The sequence below is a fragment of the Ursus maritimus genome, unplaced genomic scaffold (genome assembly GCF_017311325.1).
Source record: "Ursus maritimus isolate PB19 unplaced genomic scaffold, ASM1731132v1 scaffold_9, whole genome shotgun sequence".
NCBI lineage: Eukaryota > Metazoa > Chordata > Mammalia > Carnivora > Ursidae > Ursus > Ursus maritimus.
This window is the reverse complement of record NW_024427107.1, coordinates 26,808,294-26,818,418: the sequence shown is the minus strand read 5'-3', so window position 1 is coordinate 26,818,418 and position 10,125 is coordinate 26,808,294. Positions and strand designations below refer to the sequence as shown.

At 35.9% G+C, this 10,125-nt stretch overlaps 1 non-coding gene across 1 annotated transcript; it reads left to right on the top strand.

The window, feature by feature from the left end:
• Positions 1-995: 995 nt before the first annotated feature.
• On the top strand, positions 996-1,102 carry LOC121101791. Its single transcript, XR_005833825.1, has one exon. It is a non-coding gene; the product is annotated as a U6 spliceosomal RNA (small nuclear RNA).
• Positions 1,103-10,125: the final 9,023 nt, after the last annotated feature.

Here is a 10,125-nt window from a genome sequence, read left to right as displayed (position 1 = left end):
GGAGGCAATTAAAATACTTGGAGTTTGTAACTAAGGTGGGTGCTTTACTGTATCACTATTGCTGTTTTAGGGTCAATATGAGCCCTTGGTGTATTAAAACCTATTAATACAGGACCGAAAGATTTTTTTTTTTTTTTTGGTAAGCAAATTAATAGAAGTAGATGATTACTATCTCTATTATAGGCTGGGAAAACAATATATCTGCTTAAATACACTTTTTGAATGTAAACCAGCTAAATATAAAGTATGCTGAAAAGAATTAAGACAACGCCCTTGAGTTAAGAAGGAGCTGGTCCTATGTTAAAGGTTAAATACTTCAAAAATAACACCATTTGGGGAAAATTTTGCTTCTATGGGTAATTAAATTTAGTCTTAAAGATTCAGAAATATATAACATTTAATAAGTTAGATGCATTTTTAGTAAAAGTGTGATATTGATACACTTTGACTACAATGTAGCTTTCTTAAGTAAGATATTATTGTGTTTGTAGAGCTGCTATTTGAAATAGGCTGCGGTTATTTGGCAGAAAGATCCTATAAGTATATTACATCCATTTTAATACCAAGGAGCAATTAATAACTTTCAAGTTGAAATTCAGTTTATTTATATACATTCTTCTCCAGATTTTCATTAAATGCTACCCCTGTTTGTTATGTTTTAACAGATGTATGAAACACCAAAGAGGAAATAAGTCAAATCAAGTTGTTTATTATTTGATGTTAAAAAATGATCAAGGGGAGCAAATGTCCAATGTTTCAATTGAAGGACCTAAAATAAATATTTCAGAAAGACTCTTCTCTTCTGTTGATTGCTAAAATCCACCACAGAATGCCACTTCCTCCCTACTTAATTCACCGTTAAGAAATAATTTCTTGAAACCAATTGCTGTCTGACAAAGATGCAAGGTCTACTGAAATAAGCATTACATATATATGATATATATGATATGTATATGTCATATATATACAATACAATATTGTATATATCACATACAATACATCAGTTTGGCAGTACATATACTGAAATTGGAAGGATATAGAGAAGATCAGCATGACTCCTTACAAGGATGACACACAAATTTGTGACATGTTCCACCTTTTTCGTATAAATGACAGTTAAGAGAGTGAATCCTAAGAGTTCTCGTCACAAGGAAAATATTTTCTTTGTAACTACTGAGATAGTGGATGTTAACTAAACTTGTGGTAATTATTTCATGATTCAGGTAAATCAAATTATTACGCTGTACGTGTTAAACATATGCAGGGCTGTATGTCAATTACGTCTCAATAAAACTGGAAAAAGAGATTGATTATGCCACAAAAGCACAAACCGAAAGGTAAAAATACTAATAGCAACAAAATACTGTTCGTCTACTTTATTGAATACTGAGTTAGTACCTAGTTCTGAACCAGCTACTTTCTCACAAAAACTCTAGGAAGTACTTATACCGGTTATACTTCTTCCCAGTTTACAGACATAGAAAGTGATAATGTTTTCTTAATTGAACCCCATAAACACTTACACTAGAAAATATCAGTGAAAGAACTTTATTTCCAAGACATGACTGATGGATACAATGTTTTGGGAGGATAATATACTTTTTCTATTACTGCCACAGAAATACTACTTTGGTTGAAAAGAGAATGATTGACTTATTGATTGATTGATTGATTGACTAGTTATGACAACTCTATTTACCCTCACTTTCAAATCTATTATCAAGTACGGTCCAGGGGCACCTGGGTGGCTCAGTCTGTTAAGCGGCCAACTTTTGATTTTGGCTCAGGTCATGATCTCAGGGTCACAGGATTGAGCCCCATGTCCGTCTCCACACTGGGTGTGGAGCCTGTTTACATTCTCTGTCTCTCTCTCTCTCCCTCTGCCCTTCCTCCTGTGCTGCTGCTACAGGTTTCAAAATGCTTGTAAGAAAGAAAGAATGTCCTTGATAAATGCAGTGTTTTACCCCGTCAAAATATAACAAACTTTAATAAGCGACTATTGCTAAAGCACAATTAAATATTTTAAGGGCATGGTCTTCAGGTTTTTAACTCCATTATGTCCATTTCCATTTCCTTCAAATAATAGGGAATGAGGTCTTCAAACAGATCCTAGAAGGATCTGTGTCTACGGTTAAATGCATTTTCCCAAAGATACTCAACAACTGATATTTGCTTATTCTGCTAAGGATCCACCCACTACAAATCTAAAGCTAATTGGCCATTGTCGTATTACTCTTGACTTCCATTCTTACAATGAACAAAATGTGACTGGGGGCCAAGTAGAAGATTTCCAGTTCATAACTGAATACCAGGAATCACAGAGAAACTCGGTAATATAAGATTTGGGGTAGATTAGTGAAGCCAAGGACCCGTAATTGTCGTACTAATAACACTCAAATACATGCCTTTCAAAAAAAGCAACAACAAATATTATTAAATATTTTTGACCCCTTGAAATGTATGCTGTTGCTCTATGTAACTCCTATATATTTACTAGTCTATGCTACTCCCCTGGCGGCAGTGATTGATTCAAGGATGGTTCAGAGGGAAAAATAGACACTTATTTACTGGTTATAGGAAACAGCCTCTTCCTGTATTAAAAAAGGAAGCTATGTAACCCACTCTTGTCCATCATGAGTGAATCTGACTTACAGGTGAAACTGCTACAGAGAAGGGTAGAAAAAAATTGCTGAAAAATTGGTTAGGATCACTGGTCAAGCCGTGTCTGGAGAGAGATTAGTTTTAGACTCTTCAGTTGTGTTCAGCTACCCTATTTAATTTGCATTGGATTTTTTTTTGTCACTCTCCACTAGAAATGGTTTGGCTAATAGTCACCCTATCTATTAAAATGATACTTACAGAATGTCCCTCAACTTTGATATGAAGATTATTACTCTGACTTACTTCTGACACTCAAGATATTATTTCTCTACATATTCTTTAGTGAGCCATGAGTAGAGAAAGAAACCAGGGTTTTCTGCAAGAATCTATTCCATTAAAAAAAATCCTTAGGGAGTTGTAGCCATTATAACTGAGGCAAGGGAAAGAAGTATTGCATATTGATTTAATGTGATCAGCTTTTCTTCAAAAAGAAAATGTTATTGAAAGTAGAAACATTTTCAAGCTAGCCTACAAAAATATCCTCAGCCCCAAAATACTTGGGTTGCCATTCTATGCTCTTAGGGATATTTATATTGGAATTAGACCCACAGCAATTTGACTAGCCTTTGAGAGTTACCTAAACTATTTATACAATCTGCTCATAGAAAATTAAATTCTGTGTTTAAAAAAGTTACTAAAAATAGATCAATAAATCTATCTGAAATATTTTGTGGCTAAAACAAAAATTGATTAAAATGAATAAAAAAGTATTGGGGATGGATGAACATTTTATATATATATATATATATATATATATATATATATTTTTTCAAGAGTCAGACACTTAACCGACAGCCACCCAGCCTCCCCATACATAATGCTTATTTAATTCTACTTTCATAAATTGGTGTTTAGGCTGTCGAAGGAAACTCTAAAATAAAACACAAATTAATGTACATTTAGACATGTATGTGTACATACACATGTATTCACACCCAGATCTCTGAAGGTGAAGCCCATAGTGTTTGCCAGATTATCAAAGGGATCTCGTGTCTAAGAAACATTAAAGATCAAGGGTATAGAACTTAATTTTTGTAAGTTCTCTTTTTTTCTTAGAAGTACTACATTCTATTACATCAGTCTCTAAATAGGAACAAATATTTAGTAGTTCACAAAGTCGAACTTCCTGTATAGTAAAGTTGTTCACAGAGAGCCTTCTGAAGCCTGTGTCCTAAGGTTTGAATCTTAGGTCTGCCAAAGTGCAAGTGTAAGAAGGTTCTCCATTCACATCTTCTCCAACATCTGTTGTTTCCTGGGTTGTTGATTTTAGCTATTCTGACTGGTGTGAGGTGGTATCTCATTCTGGTTTTGATACTGAGTGATGTGGAGCATGTTTTCATATGTCTGTTGGCCATTTGTATGTCTTCTTTGCAGAAATGTCTGTTCATGTCTTCTACCCATTTCTTGACTGGATTTTTGGATAAAGAAGATGTGGTATACATACAATAGAATATTACTCGGCCATCAAAAAGAATGAAATCTTGCCATTTGCAATGACATGGATGAAACTAGACAGTATTATGCTAAGCAAGGTAAGTCAGTCAGGGAAAGACAAATACCATATGATTTCACTCATATGTGAAATTTAAGAAACAAAACAGAGGATCATAGGGGAAGGGGGAAAAATAAAATAAGATTAAATCTGAGAGGGAGATAAACCATAAGAGACTCTTAACCCTAGGAAGCGAATGGAAGGTTGCTGGAGGGGAGTTGGGTCGGCGAAGGGATAAGTGGGTGATGGGCATTAAGGAGGGCACTTGATGTAATGAGCACGGGGTGTTATATGCAACAGATGAATCACTAAATTCTACCTCTGAAACTAGGAATACACTATATGTTAACTAACTTGAATTTAAATAAAGTTTAAAAAAAAAGAATATATATATTTACACACACATATCTGTAGTTAAAATGAATAATCCAATCTTTCCCATTGTAGGGAAAAAGTTCAGTCTTCTTCTTCTGTGTTTCCTTTACTACTCACACAGAACACTTCATTTTTAGCACTTCTGGTCACCAAATGTGTGAGTTTTTCCCCCATAACAAGTGATTGTCTGAGACATCAGCTGGGTGTTCTATACTTAAAGTCAATTTTAACACTATCTACCTGGAGATGGTGTCAGATCCCACAGGTTGATGGCTCCGTCTCACAAGACTGCCTGCCTCCCCCAACTTTAGATGCCAGTCACAAAGAGCAGATCCTCAGGTTACTCACAACTTCTCTCTGATTTGGCACAAATCAGAGATTCTCGTGACCCCTTCCTCAGTTTTGATTGAGTTGTTAGAGTGGCCCACAGAACTCAGGGAAATTCTTATGCTTACCAGTTTAGTGAAGGTTATGAAAAAGGATAGAGATGAAGAGACATATAAGGTGAGGTCTGAGGGTCCTGTAGAGTTGGGGGTACGCCACTCTCGATGTGGATGTGTCTGCCAGCCAAGAAGCAATTTGAACTCATTGGGATTTTATGGAGGCTTCTTCACATAGGCATGACCACTTTTTGCCCCATTGTCAGCTCCTCTCCCCTCTCTGGAGATTGGGGGATGGGGCTGAGAATTTGAAGCTTCCAATCATGTCTTGGTCTTTCCGGTGACCAGTCCCCAACCAGGAGCCAGTGCGAGAGCCCACACAGAGCTGCCTTAACAGAAGAAGAGACGCTTACAGCGCTCTTTTCACTTAGGAAATTACAAAGGTTTGAGGAGCTCTGTACCAGGGAGTGGAGGCAGAGACCAATAAATACATTTTCTATGATCTCACAGTCGTAAGAGTATAAAGCAAGTGTACCAATTTCAAAACTTTGGTTACTTTGAGGAAAAACAAAAAGGTTGGAGAATATATAAAGGGGAAGGGAGAGAGAAGTGAGCAAATATAGCAAGATAGATACACAGGTGAATGTACCACATTATTTTCTGTACATTTTAACTGTATTAATAAAATTTAAAATATGTACAAGTATATTCTAAAAATTTTAATGCATCTGGGCAACATTGGTAACTTTTTACTTGTTTATTACTGATTCAGAACTATAAGTTATGAGATTATTCCAGAAGACCTTTTTATGAAGTACTATCCCCACTACTTTTAAATATATACTGAATATATTGTTCACAATATATGATGACTATATTGGATAACTGTAAAATAAGATAAATTCTTTCTTTTAGTAAATTAAAATATTTAGACATTGACAAAAATGCAACTACAGGTTAACAGTAGATACATTTTCACTCTATTAATTTTCCAGTCTGATATATAAAAAGGTATATTACACTGCATTAAATTACTAATTATTTAATTTAAAAAAGTCTTTATAACCCCTTGCGATATTTAATTGGTTATAAGGACTGCTTTTTGGTTGGGTTTTAGTTATAGTTAAAATTTTTAAAAAATCTGGGGATATTAGGGAGCCTGGGTGGTTGAGTCCATTAAGAGCCTGCCTTTGGCTCAGGTCATGATCCCAGGGTCCTGGGATGAAGCCCTGCATTGGGATCCCTGCTCAGCGGGGAGCCTGCTTCTCCCTCTCCTCCCTGCTTGTGTTCTGTCTCACTATGTCTGCCTCTCTCTCTCTCAAATAAGTAAATAAAAATCTTAAAAAAAAACACCTGGGGAAATATATGTTTATATACGATGCAGACAGATACATAATGCTGCTTGGTAATTCCTGTGATGGGTAAGATATTTAAATGATTATTTAATACCTACTATGTGCCAAGAGCTGGGATGGACTCTGAGAAGATAACATTATAAATTGATTACCTTGAAGATGATTGATAATCGAATAGCTACAAAATTTTGAATTATAAATTGTTACTCTATCTGTGTGAAAGTGTTATAGAGGCCAAGAAAAAAGTGTAAAAACTCACAGACTGTGATGTATGTGAATTTCTTTCTCAAAAGCAAGGCTTTTAACTCCATCTTGGATCCCTCTCATGCTGTCGTCTATGCTGGAGCAGGCTCAGGGCAGGGGGAGGTGAAATGGCTGCTCTCTACACACAACAACCAATGAAAGGGATTCTCTTGGAATTGTGCCAACTGAGGACTCTTTGCAGAGATAGTAATTTGTCTAAATGAAGATGGTTGCCTTGATTAATGAGGTAAAAAATATAGAAGTGTGTGAGATTAGATTCTCCATTAGAAAGGCAACATTTCATAGAATAAGCATGTTTTTGAAATAAAAAAACACATTTTATTTTCTACCTGACACTTTGACTCTTATTTGCTGCCATAAAATAGAGCAAAACTGGTTATACATGTATCCTTTCTTTCTTAGTCCCAAATTTCCTAGCCACACCCCTCTCCACATATGGAAATGTTCACACACAAGAGGATATGCAACTGAAAATGAAGGACCCCACACAGTGCAATGGGGATGTGGTAATTCATAGGAAATGATGAGGAAAAGCTAAGCTGGGGACATATTTCCTGGGAAAAAGTTCTTCGTTAAATAACAAGATAGTCAACATATAAATATCAGGTTTCTTATAAGATTCAGACTATATACTCCAGCATTTAATAATTTAAGTACAGATATAAACCATATGCAAGAAGGAATTAATAATAGAAAACAATAAATGATTAATGCAAAAATATAAGTGAGATAAATGAGTCTGGTATACATTACCTAGTACCTTTGCTACTGTTACTTGCTAAAGTGTTTTGAATTGATTAATTATCCAATAGATAATTGGAGTGGAAAGAGGGTACTTTAGCCAGGATTTGAAAGATTGTTACAATTTTGTTAAGTGAAGGAAACACGGGGGCTATTTTATTCATTCATTCATTCAGTAATTCATCCACTTAGTCAATTAGTATGTAAAAAATTTTTTTTAAGCATCAAAGAGGGACATCTAAGTAGCAAAATGGGCTTGTCACTGTATAGACAGGTGTAAAGCAATTAGAAATGATCTCTGACTGCATGGAACAAGTTTCATGATAAATATTGTGAAATAAATGTGCTCTAATATTAAAACAGATAACTTTTAATTTAGAATTCAGATAGGTCACATAGAGCTTGTTTGTGAAACAAATACTTAAGACTAGAACAATGAGTAGAGTGCAGGGACCAGTATGTTCTCTGAAAATCAGCCTTGAGGGCTTTTTCTGGGTTGCCTGACAGCGGTCTCCCTTCCAGTGGCCAAATTCAATTTCCCTCAGAAAAGTCCTGCTTGTAGATATGGATGAACTTCTTCAAGTCTCGCAGAACAGTATACGGCTTGGTCACCCCGAAAGCACAGAAACAGGGGCGTGGGGGGTGGGGGAACTTGTCTGTTGAGTAAAGCCTTCAGTCTCTTGGGCCCCAGACAGAATATCACTGCTTTCGCTGAGCAGCATTCTCACAGATGATTTTGCACATCCAGACTCCTCTTCTCATCTAATACAAATAGGCCTTCATGCTGCAATGAGAAGGGATACCACTTTCTTGTCTTCCCTTCTCATACGTTCTCAGGTACAATCTCACAATAAATAAACAAAGAAAGAAGTAAATAAATAAATAAGATTTTTTGAAAAGGTTAATGAATCGATACATTTAAAAGAGAGAGAGAGAAAAAACTCATTCTGTCTCTTTTAGAAGCCATATAAACCATATAACCGTTCTTACAAATATTTCCTTCAAATAGGAAAATGTGCTACATAAGCTTATAAATCACATCAGAAATTTACAATAATAATTTGACAAAATCTATTAGAGAAAATCCCTAAGGCATTCAAGATGATAAAAGCAGGTGCCATACTTGATATGTCATTCAGTAGGGAATTCAGACATTGAATGTGAGAAACATTTCCAGATACCCTAGGCCTTTGTCAAGTGTGATACATTTTCTAAGTAATCTAGGCAAGAATGATCTAACCTAAGAATTTTCTTTAATTATATTATTAGTATCAGCAACCATAAAATTACATTGTGTTCTCCGTTCAATCCCTTTTTTTTCTGAAAAAATAGATATAAAAAATACACAATTACAAACAGTGAATATAGGTGCTAAAGATGTCATGAACATGGTATAAGTCTAGACATCCTTAATGATATTTTAGGTACCTCCAAAAAGTCTTATTTAATTTAAAAATTCTCAGAATATGTGCATAGAAGCATTTGTTGGGTGGAAATGTGCACCCTGGGATTCTTTTAATTGTAGACTCTGTGCAGAGGTGTTTGTGTTGATGAACTCTTGCTTTCATGCCTTTCTGTACAATGCTCTCAATTTCTTTAGATGGAAAGATTTCCATATCTGAAATATAAAGCATTATGCCCAACACAACCCAAAGAATGCCATTGTCACAAAACATTACATGGCATCTCCTCCTCAGACATTTTAACTCCTCTGGGTAAAGCGAATGTCATAAAAATCGTGCCAGGCTCACAATAGTGACAATCCAATATGGCTACCTAACTCCTAGCTTCAAATTATGTTTCTGTTTTGCTAACCCAAAGGCTTTTTCCAATGTCTGCATTTGATAATGTGACTATTATACATAAATAAAACGATAACCTGGAAGCAAATGCAAAAAATCAGGAGAATAACAGATGAAAAATACCTCTGCTGATGCTTCCGTGATGGTAACAGCTGACATGTTATTAAGCTAACTCTTAGCCTAAGCATTATTATTATTATGTTTTGGTATCTGCAGACTTTTAATTACTTGATATGATGTGTGCCAATGTGCTATTCAAATACCTCTATTTTCAGTTTCATTGTTTTTTGTTATACTTACACTGTCATCTTTTCTGTTAATGATTTAATGTAAAAGTAACCATGGAGAGCTTCTAACCCGTATGTCTCTGAATATAAATTTTAATGAAAATGGATTCAGCAGTTTTGATTCTCTTTTCTGTTGTTTGGAGCTGATCAAGGCCATGACTATTTAGTAAAACTGACCCTTTCAAAAGGAATCCAGCAGAGACCAAATCAGAGACAACTTCTACTTCTTATCCTACAGGTAGTAGTTACATTGAAAATCTGTTGCTAAAAAAAAAAAAAAAATCAATTGTTTCGTGTCACCTCCCTCATTAATTACCTTAGCGGGACCTTCTGGGTAATTTGCTGCAGCTTCTAAGCCAGCTCTTGCTGCCTCACCTTGCACCTTGATGTCATGGAGACCACTGCTTTTCTTAAACCTCATGCAGCAGCCTCTGCTAGCTTCGCACTTTGCTTCTGCAGCTTCACCTCCCTCAGCCTTCGTAGAATTGAAGAGAGTCACGGCCTTGCTCTGGATTAGACTTTGGCCTAAGGGACTGCTGTGGCTGGCCCGATCTTCCATCCAGACCACTCCGACTTTGTCCATATCGGCAGAAAGGCTGTATTTGCTTTCTTACCACTGGTGTCTTCCCTGGAGGAATACTTTTAATTTCCTCCAAGAACTTTTCCTTGCATTCACAACTTGGCCAACTGTGTGGCACAGGAGGCCTAGCTCTTGGCCTGTCCCTGCTTTGGACATGCTTTTCTCCTTCAGTTCAATCATTTCCAGCT